The sequence below is a fragment of the Ursus americanus genome, chromosome 31 (genome assembly GCF_024610735.1).
Source record: "Ursus americanus isolate L20-20 chromosome 31, mUrsAme1.1.p, whole genome shotgun sequence".
Lineage (NCBI taxonomy): Eukaryota > Metazoa > Chordata > Mammalia > Carnivora > Ursidae > Ursus > Ursus americanus.
Window position 1 is genome coordinate 28,266,653 of NC_142157.1, and position 16,684 is coordinate 28,283,336.

Below are 16,684 nucleotides of genomic sequence, written 5' to 3' on the forward strand. Positions count from 1 at the left end.
ATTTGACAGAGACAGCCAGAGAGAGAGGGAACACAAGCAGGGAGAGTGGGAGAGGAAGAAGCAGGCTCATAGCGGAGGAGCCTGCTGTGGGGCTGGATCCCAGAACGCCGGTATCACGCCCTGAGCCGAAGGCAGACGCTTAACGACTGAGCCACCCAGGCGCCGCAGCATCTATCTGACTCTTGATCTCAGCTCAGGTCTTGATCTCCGGATCTAAGCTGGACAAAATACTTGAACAGATACTTCATCACAGAAGATATACAGATGGATAATAAGCATATGAAAAGATGTTCAACATCATGTGTCATTCTAAAAATCAAAACAATGAGATACCACATATTTAATAGATACCTTTTAGAATGGTCAAAATCCAAAACACTGAGAAAACCAGATGCTGTTGAGGAAGTATAGCAACAAGAAATCTCATTCAACGATGACTGGAAGGCAAAATCGTACAGCCACTTGGAAAGACAGTTTAGTGGTTTCTTACAAAACTCAACTTAGTTTTACTATATGATCCAGCAGTCATGTTCTTTGATATTTACCTAAATGAATGGAAACCTTAAAACTTGCACAGAGATATTTATAGCAGCTTTATTCATCACTGCCAAACCTGTGACACAGCCAAGATGTCCCTCAGTGGGTGAATGAAGAAATAAACTGTGGTCCATCCAGACAATGGATTCATATTCAGCACAAAAAGAAATGAGCTATCAAGCCATGAAAATACATGGACGAAACTTAAATGCATATTGCTAAGTGAAAGAAGCCAGTCTGGAAAAGCTACGTACTGTACGCTTCCAATTATTTAACTTTCTGGAAAAAGCAAAACTACAGACATTAAAAGGATTGGTTTTTGGCAATGATTAAGAAGGAAAGAGGGATGAATAAGCAGAGCACAGATTTTTAGGGCAGTGAAACCATTTGACATGATATAACGATGGTGGAAATATGTCATTATACATTTGTCAAAACCCAGAGAATGTACAAAATCAAGAATGAATCCTCATACAAACTACAGACTTTGGGTAAGTAGGATGTGTCAATGTAGGTTTATTGGTTGTAACAAAATGTATCGCTCTGGTGGGAATGTTGATAATGGGCAGAAGTTGGGCATGTGTGGGGACAGGGAACTCTGTATTATAGGAACTCTGTATTTTCTAATCAATTTTACTGTAACCTTAAAACTGCTCTAAAAAATTAAGTTCATGAATTAAAAAAAAAATTCTTTTCTAGCATCCCAAATCCTTGCCATTAGTGGTGAAAAATTCCTTTAATTTAAATCTTTGTATCTTCACAATCTCTCAATGAAATAAAAATGTGTTATTTGAGATAAAAGCCACTCATCATAAAATTAACAATCTTTAGCACATAAATAGAGATTGACTTTTATTATATCACATGACTTAATTGACTCCTATTCAGATTTAAGGGATTAGGAATAATAATCCCTAGTGAAATGAGCTCCAGTTGCTCAAAAGAAAGAACGGACAATAATTATAGGATTGCAACACAAGGCTGTATAAATTTAAATTAGCATTAACTAAAATTTTAAAAGTTATTTAGTAAGTTTATGAAAATCCATAAATTCTTCACATTCAGAATTCTACATATATGTGTCTTAGAGAATAGGTGCTTTTAGTCTGATTACACATTTTTAAGTGACATGTCATGGCTTTCATGTCATATATTTTAGTATAAGTTAATGAATAAAGGTGCTAGCTATTTTAAAAACTCATTATTATCTTAGTTGTTCCAATAACTCCATTCAGACTACTTTTTTTTTTTTTTTTTTTTTTTTTTTTTTAAAGATTTTATTTATTTATTCAACAGAGACAGAGACAGCCAGCGAGAGAGGGAACACAGCAGGGGAGTGGGAGAGGAAGAAGCAGGCTCATAGCAGAGGAGCCTGATGTGGGGCTCGATCCCAGAACGCTGGGATCACGCCCTGAGCCGAAGGCAGACGCTTAACCGCTGTGCCACCCAGGCGCCCCCATTCAGACTACTTTTACATCAAAGGAGAGGAATTACTTAAAATCATCGACAGACTATTTCCAAGGACAAGTAGTTGTTCTTCTAGAACTTAAATAGAATTGGACAATGGAAAAATTCTACCAAAATATTTTTTAAAATGTTTTTGTTTCAAATTTTCACTCTAAAAATTAATATTAACAGTATATTTTAGTGTGTAGTGAATTTACAATTCCTTTAAAGTATGTGCCTTCAAATGACTGCTTATAGGTATAAACTTAATATGTACATCAGTTATAATTTTATATGTGTACATTAAAATAGTATGATTTTTTAAATGTGTTCAAATATTCAGAAAGGGGTAAGTTTGTGCTGCTTTTACTAATGTATGAATTTTTTTATTATTCAAATGGTGCTGAAAATAATTCATAGATGTGGGTTTAAAAGAGCGAAAAGTATGCCAGGAATAAAATCTAATTTTTCAAGTAAAATCTAAAAGGTTACTGCATGAACAATCACTTGATATTTGCATGGTCTGATACTGAAAATAAAGCATGTGTTCCATGTCTTATCCAGGGAAAATTCAAGCTATGCTATTGACCAAAAGGGCAGAATTTTTTCAAAATAACTTGACACATCAAAATATCTCTTTATTGATAACACGTTAGTGGCAGAAAAGGTGAAACTGTTTACTTAATTAGTGAGAGAATGAGAGGTGTTAGGTATAAGTCCAAAAAGTGTTGAAAGCCTGAGAAAACATATCACTTTGGAGAAAAAAATCAAAGTATGAGAAATGTGTATAAAGAAGTTGAAAAGTGGAAAATACTAGAACTTGATGAAAACAGTAAAGAAAGAAAAAAAAATAATAAAATTCTAAGATGCTGCAAAGACTGACCCCAATTTCCTCTCCAATTACTGAATTGTATCATTTCTGTATCTCTGGATGACATACTCGCTAGAGTGTTAAGGGATTAACTAATGAAGTTACTGACACATTGGCAAATGCTTTTGAAAAGTCTTCTAGAATTGGGAAGGTGATATGTTGGAAGACTATGAAAAAAAGTAGAAGCAATTTTATTTCTGGTATTCAGAAAAAACAACAGCAATAATAATTCATGGGCCAGTTTTCCCAAACTCAGTCTTATTTGAAAAAACAAACAAACAAACAAAAATTGTCCACCTTATTATTCTGCAATTTAAAACAACAACAATAACAAAGGAATTTCTGATGGTCAGAAATCTGGGTCCATTCAGGGAAGTAAGTATTGGGGAATTTTTTTTATTTTCAAATAAATAGATAAGAAGTTAATGGTGTCAGGGTGCCTGGGTGGCTCAGTTGGTTGAGCATCTGCCTTAGGCTTGGGTCATGATCCCAGGGTCCTGGGATAGAGCCTTGCATCCTGGCTCCCTGCTTAGCGGGGAGCCTGCTTCTCCCTCTCCCTCTGCCCTCCGCTCCTCCCTTCCCCTGATACCCCCTCATGTTCTTTCTTTCTCAAATAAAGAAAACCTTAAAAAAAAAAAAAAGAATTTAATGGTGTTAAGGATGGGGCATGGGGGAGTGGATAATGGGGAGACAAGGTTTTATTATTATTATAATGCAAAGAGGGACTGCATCTTGAAATTATTGAGGTATTTAGAATTCACATTTGTTTACATATGTGCACTGCTTCATGAGTCTAGAATTGGCAAGGCATTCAGGACAAAGAAAAATGATAAACGACATGACATCATTTCAAGTGGGGAGGGTAAGACCAGAGGGACTGCAAAGATTGGTGTGAGGTTTGTTTAAATGTGATGTCCTCTCAAATGATCCAAGAGTAGAAGCCAAATATTAATAACAGCTGTTGATGATATGTGAAAAGGAGGTGTTATAAACACCAATCAGGACTAAGGCAAAATAATAATTCTTTGAAGGTCCATGGAGAATTGAAAAACAGGCAGGACATTAGAAATGAGGTTCAACTTGGAAAATATATCAGGAGAAAAATATTCTGAAGCAGATAAGGACAGGAAGAAGTTGAAGTCAGAGCTGTGGAAGGGTTATTTCCTCTAAAGAACATTTTATTTTATTTTATTTTATTTTATTTTATTTTATTTTATTTTATTTTATTCATTCATTTATTCATTCATTCAAGTTTTTCTTTAAATTCCAGTTAGTTAACACACAATGTCCTATTAGTTTCAGGTGTACAATTTAGTGATTCAACACTTACATATAACACCCAGTGCTCTTAATGACAAGTGCAACTTTCAAAAGCTGCATGCTCCAAAGAGGGGTTCTGGTTAGCCCTGTGGGAAATTTCCACTTTGTGTACAGCCTATCTTATTCAAAACTTGATATTTCACCAGTTCTCTCCAGAAAAAGGTTAAGAGGTTTATTATATTAAAGATGAAGATACCGTTCACAAACAAGGGAATTGGCTGTTTTAGGGCTTGGCACCTTTCTCTATTACCTGAAAGATGCCCCATGCTGTTAAGATCAATTCGTAATTAAAGAATTATTGAGGTAAGTCATCTGACACACGGTTAACTGAGTACATATTAGTTGCTGATGATGGATGATTACAACACAGTCCCTAACCCCAAGAAGCTAAAAAAAAAAAAAAAAAAAAACTACTAGTACACAGTGAAAATGGGGAAGGGGGTAGAGAGCAGATATCAGAAACATTCATCATCCCATAGCATGTCTTTGCCAATCAGTGGCTGACTCTTCAATTTAGATTCATGGATATGAAGGATCCCTACTGTATAGATGCACGGGTTAATTTATGCAGTCTGTGAGCAGGAAATTAGCCAAATACAAAAATCAAAATATAAGCTACAGAGAATAGTTTCATATGATAATAAAACAGGTTAGGGTGAATATCTGCTTATCAGAATAAAATAAACAAAACCGTATTCTATTCTCAATTCTAAGAAACTGTGATGTTTCTACCAATAGTTTCTAAATATGATCAAAAGTAACTCATAAAGAATCATTATATTCATTTTTTTTAATATGGATTGAACAAAAGAAGTATTCAGACCTCCTCCTCCTCAGTAAGTAGTTGGGTGGGTGCAAAGAATACACCATAAGAGTCTTAGATTTAAGTTTAGAAGTCCTCTGCAAAAGAGGGAATGGCTCGTGTTCATTTTGCCAGGGTCAAAATGCAAACACACCTGGCAATTTCCCAAAAACAAAATCACTGACTAGAAATCTGGCATAATCCAGACTATGGGAGCCAATAAGGCACCACCTCCATTTGTCAGCAAATTGCCCTTCCTTCACAGGTACCTTGAAACATTTATTTAGCTAGTGATTTTCTGCCAATTTAATAAAACTGACTCCTGAGCGTTTGAAAATTAGGGTCAGATGATTCTATGGGGGCAATCAGGCATTTCCTAGTGGTCCTTTGGCAACATTTTACTTCATGTCCTCAATCGAGCATAGAATGAATTTTATATGTGCAAAGTCCCTTGATTTCTGTCTTATTAAAAGAAGGCATTGTAGGGAAACAGGTGCGAAGGGCATGAAGTCTAGGAGAGGTGGACAGCTAGTACAATATTCAGGATGGCTAAGTATTGGATTTATGTCCCCGCACTAGAAGTGCTATGCTTAGTTTTCATGAATATCACCAATTTGACCATTTCAACATACATGTGTTTTGATACCACTTCCTTATTGTACTGGCATGTATTTGTTGAGAATATCATTATGAATGCAGCTCTGTGTTAGGTGCCTGGGGCGAGGATGGAGTGGAAACAATCTAACATGAATAGAAACAATCTCTTAAACTTATGTGGCTAGGATAGGCATTACAAATAACAAAACAGCAGAAATAATAACAACTATTAACAGTATTTATAACAATTATTATTAATAACAACAATAACAATATTATTATTTCTCTAAAGTTGCATAACAGATGTTAACAAGGCATTACAGGTACACAGAAGAAGCAGGAATGCAGTCCAGATGTGGATGCTGGATGTTGGAGAATTTCAGCTGAACCCTGGTTTCAGCAGTCAGAGTCCAATCAGGAGACAGAAGTCAAAGAAATATTAACTATAAAGAAGTATCAACTAAGGCATAAAGAAAAATTGAAATAATACAGGACTAGCAGATGTAGGGAACAGTCATTATCCCCAAGGGCTCAGACAGATTACCTATGGTAGGAAGGGGCAAATCTATGAGAACCTCTCTCCCTGACTTCCTTGCTATTCTTGGACTTAGACACAGACCTTCAACAAAAGGGTGAAGCTATGGCCCACTGTGTGGCAGAGAAGTCCCCTGAGGTGCCAAACCTGCGGAGATCATTGCAAAGCTACCCTCTGGAATGCCAAAGCAAACTCTCCATGGGGAGATGTTATACATTAGATGTCATTGTGAAACTGAACTGGATCTGAAATGCTACCACCATTTCTTTTTTTTTTTTTAATAATAATTTTTTTATTATATTATGTTAGTCACCATACAGTACATCCCAAGTTTTTGATGTAAAGTTCCATGATTCATTACTTGCGTATAACACCCAGTGCACCAAGCAATACGTGCCCTCCTTACTACCCACCACCAGCCTATCCCACTCCCCCACCCCTCTCTCCTCTGAAGCCCTCAGTTTGTTTCCCAAAGTCCATAGTCTCTCATGGTTCATTCCCCCTTCTGTTTACCCTCCTGACAATGATTTACCTTCTTTAAAACCTGGGTTCCTCATCTCTAAATAATGCTAGCCACCCTAGTATAACCTCATGATGGCCCTGTAAGGACTAAATGCAGATTAGACATCTGCAAATGTGCCACGAATTATAAAGCTCTACATTAATATTAATAATCAAAGCAGAAGAGCAAATTGTGAAACTCTGGAGATCTTACCCCTGCCTCACATCCATCCTGTGGCAAACCGCCAACATCTTCACATTCACTCCTTAGTAGCAAGAAGATCTCACCTGTCCACTTAGTGGGCCTTATGTTCATTTCAGGAGGATCTCCCAGCTTCTTGCCTCTCCTCACGCCACCTTACTGAGCCTCTCACAGACCATACAGCCAAACATCAGAAATGGATAGACACTTCACTGATCCACGTCTAGTCTGAGAACAAAGTCACACCGTTTCACTAGGCCTCCCATAAGAACAACAGCTAACTTTTGTTCAGCACCTACTACATGCCACGGATGCTTCTCAACACCATGTCATTACTCATTTAATAATCACAAACGCCCTTTAAGATAAGTATTATTATTATCACCCCCACTTTACATACGAGAAGACAGTGGTTTAGAGTTCTAAAGATATCTGCTCAAGACCCCACTGCTAGTTAGTGATATAGCTAGAAATCAAACCCAGGTTTGGTTTCAGATATGATGCTCTTTAGCTGCTCCCAAATCTTACCTCACCTGTGAACCCTGCATATTCTCCACAAACCTGGTTGTCTGTATCCTTGAATCCTGGACAGCTTTCTTGGGACTCCCTCCCTGCCACCTAGTAGCCAGACAACAGCTGACATCTCCATGCTGAGAGATCTGAACTTTGCAGAGGACAAACCCACCCCAGGAAGCCTGTCTCCTGCAAAATTTGAGAGCTACTTCCTTCCACAGCCCCAGTTTGACCCCAGGGGCTCAATGTGATTGACCATTTTGTAACTTTAAGAGCACTTAACTGCATCATGCCATAATCTTTGCTCTCCTGGCCCAGTACCCAAGGTAGAAACACAGAATCATCTGTCCTATCTCAAATTATTATCCCCACTGTGTTTTGTGTTTCTTATTTCCTCCCTCAAACTCCCACCATTCTCCTCCCTCTCCAGCTTTTCTCCTTTGTTATATGGATCCTCACTAAGTTATGCTTTTCCATCTTTTCTCTCTTCATTAAACATTCCTTTTACATTAGTGTTGCCAAAAACTTGGCTCACTGCACAAGATAGAATTAATATGTACTTCTGAGAATTAATATATACTTCTAATATATACTTAAGATGCCTCACCTTCTGCCTTCATTTCCAGATTATCTTTCCTCCATCCTTATGTAAATTCCCCGGCTCCTTTGCAGTACACATCTTTAGATATACTGTCCCCCATCCCTTTTCACTACTGCAATTTGAAAACTTTGACATTATCTCTACTTTATTAACGACTTTGGCCCCAGACTTCTGGTTTTCCTTCTCTCCTAAAGCTTCCCATGGCCAACACTTAGGGTCTTCTACAACGATCTTCTCTTCCATTGTCTTGACCATGCTCTCCCACGGCCACATCTGAGTTCACTTGAACCCAGCTGCTACTGCAGCAAAATTTCCCACAACAATTATTATTTCTGTTGCAGAAAGCTCATCATCAGACACAAACAAGAAAAAAAAAAAAAGCTTTGGCACAATACAACAGGAGGTGTTTCCTTCTCCAAATAAAATGTTACAAGAACATGAAGATTTTCCCTTCCACCAAGTACCATATTGGGAAAAGAATAAAGGAGTAGCATAATTATACCCACCTATTGTCCCTTAAACAGAAAATTAACAGTAACAACTTCTTAACAACAACTTCACCAGGTTAAGTTTTAGCCTGCTTGGAAATAGAGAACCCTCTCTAGCAAGAGGTCTGAAAGATTGAGAGATAAACTAAGATTCAGTGTTCCTGGGTATAAGGCACAATGGCCATGTAATTTTCATTTAATCTGGGACAATTGTGAGAGAGAGTGGACACTGAAAAGTTATGCTCTGGTTACAGCTTAAACAGGAACTGTCCTGGAAACTTTGGAACATATAGGCTATGTGTCTTTTTTTGTAAGATAATAGTTTATATGTATTAATAGCATTATATATACATATTATATATTACATTATATATACATATATGTACATATTATGGCTCTGAAATGTCCCAAGGTGTCTACCCCCTCCCACCAAGCACACAAGGACTGTGAATTTTGATGACTTCATTCTCTCACAATGCAGTCTAACTAAAAAAATCTTCCTTTACTACAAATTCCTTTACTACAAATCTTATCATGTTATTGCTTTTCTTAAAACCCTTCACTAGTTTCTCATTTCCCAGCAGTTTATATGGCTCACAAAGCCCCTCCCTAAGTCTTTAGCTATAGTATTATTATTATTATTATTATTATTATTATTATTATTATTACTCATGGCCTGACATGCTATAGTCTGGCCACACTGAAGAGTCTCTTTTCCTAAAACATTTGTTCTTTCCTTTCCCTTTTCATTTATTTTACATGTTTTTCCATCTACTTAGGACTTTTCATCTCCTTCACTTGGCCAATTCATTGCCCATCAAATCTCATCTTAAACATTACCTATGCCAGGAACTGTTCCTCGATCTCCCTGTGAACCATCAGCTGTCTTCTGAGTGGTCTCCCGGTATTGTATGCTTCTGTCAGAGAACCCAGCATTCTTTACTGATACTACATATTTAATTTTTTGTCTTTTTCAGTACAAAGAAAAGCCCCAAGTTCAGAGAAATTTCTTTCTCCAGCACCAGATATAAGGATGAGGCTACTGACAGATTAAGTAAATGAAGCATATTTTTAGTTGAGCACTTACTATGTGTCAGGCATTTATTCCCCTAACTGTCCCTATAAAAAAGTACTTATTTTCCCTACTTTAGAAGTGAGGAAACAAAGGCAGAGAATTTTTTTTAATTACCCAAGTTCATACAGCTAGCAAGCAGAGAAGCCAGAAACCAAACTCCGGCATATCTTCCAACATTTATTAGGTTTCTTTGTATGTATGTGTTGTGTTAATGTGTGTTAAAGAAGTTTAATTAGATCTCTAAGGTATACTGTTTGGTATAAGGCATAAGTAAAGTCAGTTCAATATGAAGTTGAACCTCCAAAAAAGTGATTAAGAAAGACTACTTGCCTGGTTAAATAAAGTGAGCTTCCCATCATCAGAAGAATTTAAACAAAGGCTGGTTAGCCTTTTGTGAGGAATATTTAGAGAGCATTACAGAGTTTGTTAGAAAGCTAGCAAGCTGACCTGGCAGGACTCTAAGAGTCCATGAAAATAACTGGCACTTAAAGGGCAATTGAATGTCTGCTCAGCTCAAAGATGTGGTGGTGTGAGAGATGACCCACAATTTTAGCACTTATCCCGCAATCTTCAGTCTCTGTAAATCCCACCCAATCGGCTGGCATCGTGGACCTTCTTTCCAGTTAGTTTTGCCGACATCCAAACTTAATTGGACCCTAAATGTTTTCCCTGCAGAGCTCTTATCTTGTGAACCAACTGGTTAATCTATTTTGGCAGATCCGGGATTCATAGCTCTTCAGGGAGCTGTAAAATACCTTTTTAAAAAAAGTCAGCCTACTCCAGTGGGACAGCCTAGTAACAGACCTCATTTTCTATTCTGAAATTTTCCTCTTGCATGGTTATTATATTATTATGCAATACTTTCTAATGTCTTGGAGTTGTAATGCCGTCTTACGATGTTTGAACACTCAGGATATTTTTGTAATTGTCTAATTAATCCAATCAACAAAGAGAGTATTAATGGTTCTTTAAAAACCATACAATACAACAGTAATATATATTTTTTCAAATGAGATGAAATATGTTGAGCCTTCAGCTATGTGGACTAATGGTAGAATTCCAGAGTGAGAAAAAGACTTTCTTAAAGCTCACTTCCTGTCACAGATTCATTGGCTGGAAAGAAATTCTTGGCAGGCCAAACACTCTGCACTCCAGTATGCCAGGATTGATTTTACCAGAAATAACTTATTGTTCATCTGATAATATTTCTGCTTAGATTTAGTACTTTTTGTAAAGGAAAAGAGTTATTTTTGTTATTCTTTGAGTCATGACTTTTGGATCTGAAACATATTCTTCTCTCCAGGTACTTAAATCTGTAGGGAGATTATCATTCAGACTTGAGAAGCTTTCTCTTTCAGAAAGAAACCACAAAAAGTTAAAAAAAAGTTAAAACCTATGGGTAGGAAGCATGGAAAGAAACAAGAATTTGACAACGAAGCAAACTAACTGTGATGGATTTTTTTTTTTATTAGAAATTGCACATCTCTTTTTTGTTTTATTTATAAAGCATTTCATGGTATGATTAAATGTCTGGTATCAATAAACATTTGAACTATATCTTAAATACTGAGTATACAGAGCAAAATTATGACATAATCTACATTAGGTAGTTCTCATTAATCCTAGGTTGGATCATGCTTTAGTTCTTGTTTACTAGCACTTTGGAAATAATTGTTGAATGAAAAAATGATCGTTACATGTTGGGCATCAATCCCTGCTTCCAACAGCATTGCAGATTTTGAATAAAGTCATAAGCAGAGCATAAATGTATTTCATAAAATAGAATATGTGCAATGTGTGCAAAATTTAGCAGTCACATATAATGTTCAAAATAACTCCCTCATTCTTATTAGCATCACTTACTAGAATAAATTAAGGAGATAGTTGGATGATGAAAACTAATTAAATATGGGGGGAAAGTGGAATAAAAGTTGAAATTTAAACATGTTCTTACTAAAAGTATTATTTGAGGAAATTTAAAAAACCCACAAAAGTTATTAATCTGGACTCAGGACACTTGTTCCTTCCAGCATTTAAAAAAAAAAAAAAAGCACTATTTGAGTCCAGGGAAAAAGTTCATACATTCATTTCTCATTCTTCCAAACCTGGTGTCTATTAAAGAATCATTCTGTTGGGGAGAACTACAGAAATGGTACTTAGGGACAGGTCATAAAATCCTCTCCTAAAGGGAAAATAAAATTATTAGAAAGTGTTGGAAATTTCAGTGAGAATAAAACATTTCAAAATCTAGGGAACACTGAAAGGGAATAATAAAATAATAAGTAGGATTTGTAATATCCCATAGCTCATGTCTACTTCTTGCCTGTAAATGTTGTAGACTGACTATCTCTCCTGGATGCTTATCCAAGCCAAAGTTTTACGCATGAGCTTGAGAAACAATTCCTTTGCTGCAGGGCCATTTTTAATAAAATAAATCCATTTGTTGGCAGAATCAGCCTATATCAGGTTAAAGATTTTTAGCCTCCCAACTTCTGTATCTATTATGTCATCTGTTTCTGTGTAATGAGAACAGATAGTATTCTAATAACATTAAAAGGAAAGATCTTCTTTAATAGATATAGAAAAAATAAACCCAGCCTTTTAACACATTTAATTTTGAGTTTTAATGCAATTAATACTCATTGTAAATACCTCCAAATCTTAAAATAGTTCAGCATTAAAATAGTTCAGTAGGTATTCTTCAACGATCACCTAGTGCCTGCTTTCATCTTCTGTGGATTTTCTGTTTTCTTCAAAGGAACAAAGTCACAGAATTTAAGGAAAAAGCTACTTGTCTAATTAAAAGATGGCAATTCTTGCTTCCAGTATTGTTTATTACTTCTGTGTATTTGTTGGGCTTAATATGGATGCTGATAATTAGGGGAGCAGCCAATGTCCTTCGAGACGCTTCTGGATAGAACTACCACTTTTATTTTACAGCTTACAAAATGAATGTACACAAGTCCTAAAGAAACAAATTATCAAATTATCAGATCTAGGACTCTAAAGTCTATATACTTATTATGATGAATTTTTACTTCACCCTTGGGGATATTTGCTAATATACAATATGTATATATTAGCAGTTAACTACCTATCTATGACAAAATAGAGAGCAAAAGTACAAAAATGAAAGAGAGAGGGCGGGAGCAAGACTTCACATGTTCAAAATGGTCATTTTTAAGTGGATTTTTTACCTGAGATGTTCAGAAGACTTGGAAATATTGTGCCCCGTCTCCTGCAAAGTGGCTCTCAACTAAGATACTTTGGGTACTTACTAGATTTGCGGAATAGAATAAAATACGCCTGATTTGCCTAAGGTCTGCATATGGGCTGAGGTTACTTTCTCTTTGTGTCCACTGCAGATTCTAGGGCAGTTGTGTTTGTAAAACATGTCAGCTATGGTTCTATTTTATGTTTTTCCTCCTTTCCTAGAGTTGTATTTGTAAAACACGTAAGCCACGGCTCATTTTATGTTTTTATGGAACTTAACTTCTAGGGACTGAAATTTCTCCTAGTTTGGCAACAAATAGCACCGGCTGGAGTGGTGAAATGTTGCAAGAGAGGAGTCCTAATTGTGGCCGTTCGTCAAATCATCTGTGAAAGAATTCACGCTGGATCAGGTTCTTTTGTTCCATTATCATCAGAAATAGATGATAGGAAAGAACTGAGAAGGCTTCTTTCTGCTTTCTAGCATATTTTAACGACCTCCAGATCTGACAGCTCTTCTAGATTTTACTGCTCAGAGCCACACTACACTTAGTTGGATGCTCTGAAGTGGCATAAACACAAAATTTTGGGGAATAAAACAGTGTGTCTGACTTGCCATCCACAGGGTTTCAAGAAAGTACTAAAGGGCCCTAAAGGCAGAAGGAGGCAATATGGGTGAAGGAGTAAAAACACTGCTATCTTAAAAAGCAATTTGGGAGGGGCGCCTGGGTGGCACAGCGGTTGAGAGTCTGCCTTCGGCTCAGGGCGTGATCCCGGCATTATGGGATCAAGCCCCACATCAGGCTCCTCCGCTGGGAGCCTGCTTCTTCCTCTCCCACTCCCCCTGCTTGTGTTCCCTCTCTCGCTGGCTGTCTCTATCTCTGTCGAATAAATAAATAAAATCTTTAAAAAAAAAAAGCAATTTGGGAGACACTATGATAAAGTGTAGATGAATTTAATGTAAATATTATGCAAAATCCTCTACATAGGCCCTGGATCCTCTACTCATGGTACAAAGGAAACAGACAAGCAAAAAACACCACCAAAAACCACACACTGCTTCCCAGGTTGCTTGCTTAACCTAACTAGTCCTAGTACCCATAGACCTACTATTACTGAGACAGCCTACTAGATTTTGAAACAAGCAAACAAAAAAGGTGGAGGCAGCAAGTCTAAAAAGTTTAGTTGACCCTTGAACAATGGGGTGTTAGGGGTGCAGATCCCCCCATGTGGTCAAAAATCCACATATAACTTTTGATTTCCCCAAAACTTAACCACAATAGCCTACCCTACCAGTATCATGCTCTTTGCATATGAATTATATAGAGTATTCTTAAAATAAAGCAAGCTAGAAAAAAGATTAAGAAAATCATAAGAGAAAATACATTTACACTACTGTATTTATAAAAAAAAATCCCCTATAAGTGAACCCTCAAAGTTCCAATTCATGTTAAGGGTAAACTAGTTTACATTCCAACATCTTTTGCTGACTATGATTAGTAAACTGAGATTTAATGAGACCGAATGATGAATATATCTTCTAATGAATAGGAAGACATCTAATCTACAAGGTAATATTGATAGGAATGGTAGCTGAATGTTTGAGATGAGAAAGAAGGAAATAACAAACTTGAATGCATTTACCTAGGATGGGCATTTAGGTGAATGGTGATTTCACATAGGAGAGAAAATTAAGTTCTGACTTCAAAAATACAATCAGAGCTTCCAGCCTTCCTGAGGCTAGTCACTTTTTACCTGGTTCTCCTGTTACATAAGTTAGTCATAGTTGAGACATTTTATCACCTACTTTACAAAGGAACTTTCCAAAATGTTGACTATCTGAATCTTTGAATATTTCCACGTCAGCTAGACCTCACTTTTTTTTAGTAATGACCGTTCATCATATGAGTGAACCTTTTACCTAGGGCCAAGTTTAGGTATGACATGCCTGCAAGTCCTACTGCTTACTACCTAACTTCTCACTGTTCTCACCATGCACAAGATCTATGTAGCAAAATAATATTATTGATTAAAAATAGACCAAAACCAATTTAAAAAAGCCAGTAAGACTCTAAATTCTACTAAGATAACTAAGAAGTTCCACGAGTATCTTCATTATATATATTGATAACAGTTCAATTTGGGAACTAAAACCTGTTAGGCTTAACCTAAAGTTATGGCACCATATATTCAGCCTTGAAGTTTTGTTCAGTGGCTGCTCAGAATTGTCCAAACACCTCTTAAGAATATTAATCATGGTGTTTCAACCAGTGCTGGCAACACTAACCTCCAGCTTCTATTTCTTTGCTGCAGTTTCAGTTTTACAGTTTATTATATATTTTGTAAACCTCCAGAAATCCTTTGTGAAAGAAAGTGTATAAATAAATCCATATAAATCAGCCCTCACTTTTGTCTTTGAGTCCAAACCCAGAGCTACAAACACAGTACATATCTACATCTTCATTTTCATTTGAATCCTCAAGTGAAAACTTTATGCCCAAACAACAATCAGATGCCAAAACATCTGGAGCTTCAAGTTTTACTGTAAGACTTGATATCTGAAAGCTTCTCTATCTGAACCTACTATTGTATGTGATTCCACCTCAATACTGGTGTTGTTCTGAAGACTAGATCACCTAAAATCATAAAACGAACATAGAAGGGGTTTCCAGTTGGCTGACATAACTAAATTCTTGTACAATCTGTCAAGCTGGGTCATTTGATCGTAGAGGATATCTTTTGGGGGGAGATTATGTTGTTATTATGGAAGATATACATTGTGCTGCTTTGCCATACCATACAGACTATACCTGGGAATGTCCACATGGAAACACTGGCTAGATGCTACTGCATATGAGTATGTGGAATATATTATGTAAATAAACACACACACACACACACACACACACACACACACACACACCATTAGCCAGGCTATTCAGCATAAAATTCTGAAGTTATTTAATTTTCAATAGGAAGACTTGAAAAACAAACTATTTGAGAATGTCTCCAAAGGAAAGGATTATTTTAGGTAGTTGTTTCTAAAATGTCTGAATGATCCTCCATTCAATCATTTCTTTTAGCATTGCACTTCTGTGCCAGTGATACAAAACAAGTGGTAGCCATTCTTATGATAATAAAAGTGTATTTGCCTAAAAAAATTTAAGAAATCTGTTTGGAGAAGCTTCTTATTTAAACTCTTGCCACAAATAAATAGCCAGTTTGAAATGAAGATAGAGATTATCAAAGATAAACATCAGTCACTACTTTAAGGAAATCAGTTAGAGACATGCCACAGATTTCTTGCTACAGCCCATCTTTCTTGCCTAAACATAGGAGTCAGCGCTCCGGTACTGCATACTCCCAGAGGCATCATTTACACTGTAGTCTAAGCGATGGCACTCCCAGGAGTTGTGCACAGCCCCCATAACTATACTCGGCAGTTCCGAATGGAATCACTGCTGCTAAACGAGATTCCAGGACTTTTCTCAAATATGCCTATTGAAATATCCATGAGAATTTATAAGATAAAACATGATATTTTTTATAATAAAACTTAATAAATACAAAATTTATTTATTATATATTTTTTGTCAGTTGTACCTTAGGAGTCTGCTAAAATCATAAAACTAAACTATCATGGATCCTTGGGGCCTGGGAATCAGACAGATGGACCAGAAAGGTTGACCTGACTGACCTAGTGTTTTCTCTGTTGGGTGTGTGTGTTTGTGTGAAATCAACAGAAATGTGAAAAAACACCTGTTGACAGCTGTCTAGCATATCCTCCTTTGACAATCCCACTGGAGGTCATACTAGGACGACAAAGTAAAGAAAGCAGTAATTCTTCTCTGGTGTTAGTCCTATTACCTGATAGGACTAATATAGTAGTGGCTATCAAATTTTGCATTTCAAACAAATTTCCAGATAACAGTGATGTTGCCAACCTGGAGTGCCAACCTGCCACTTTGAGGTTGACCAATCTAATA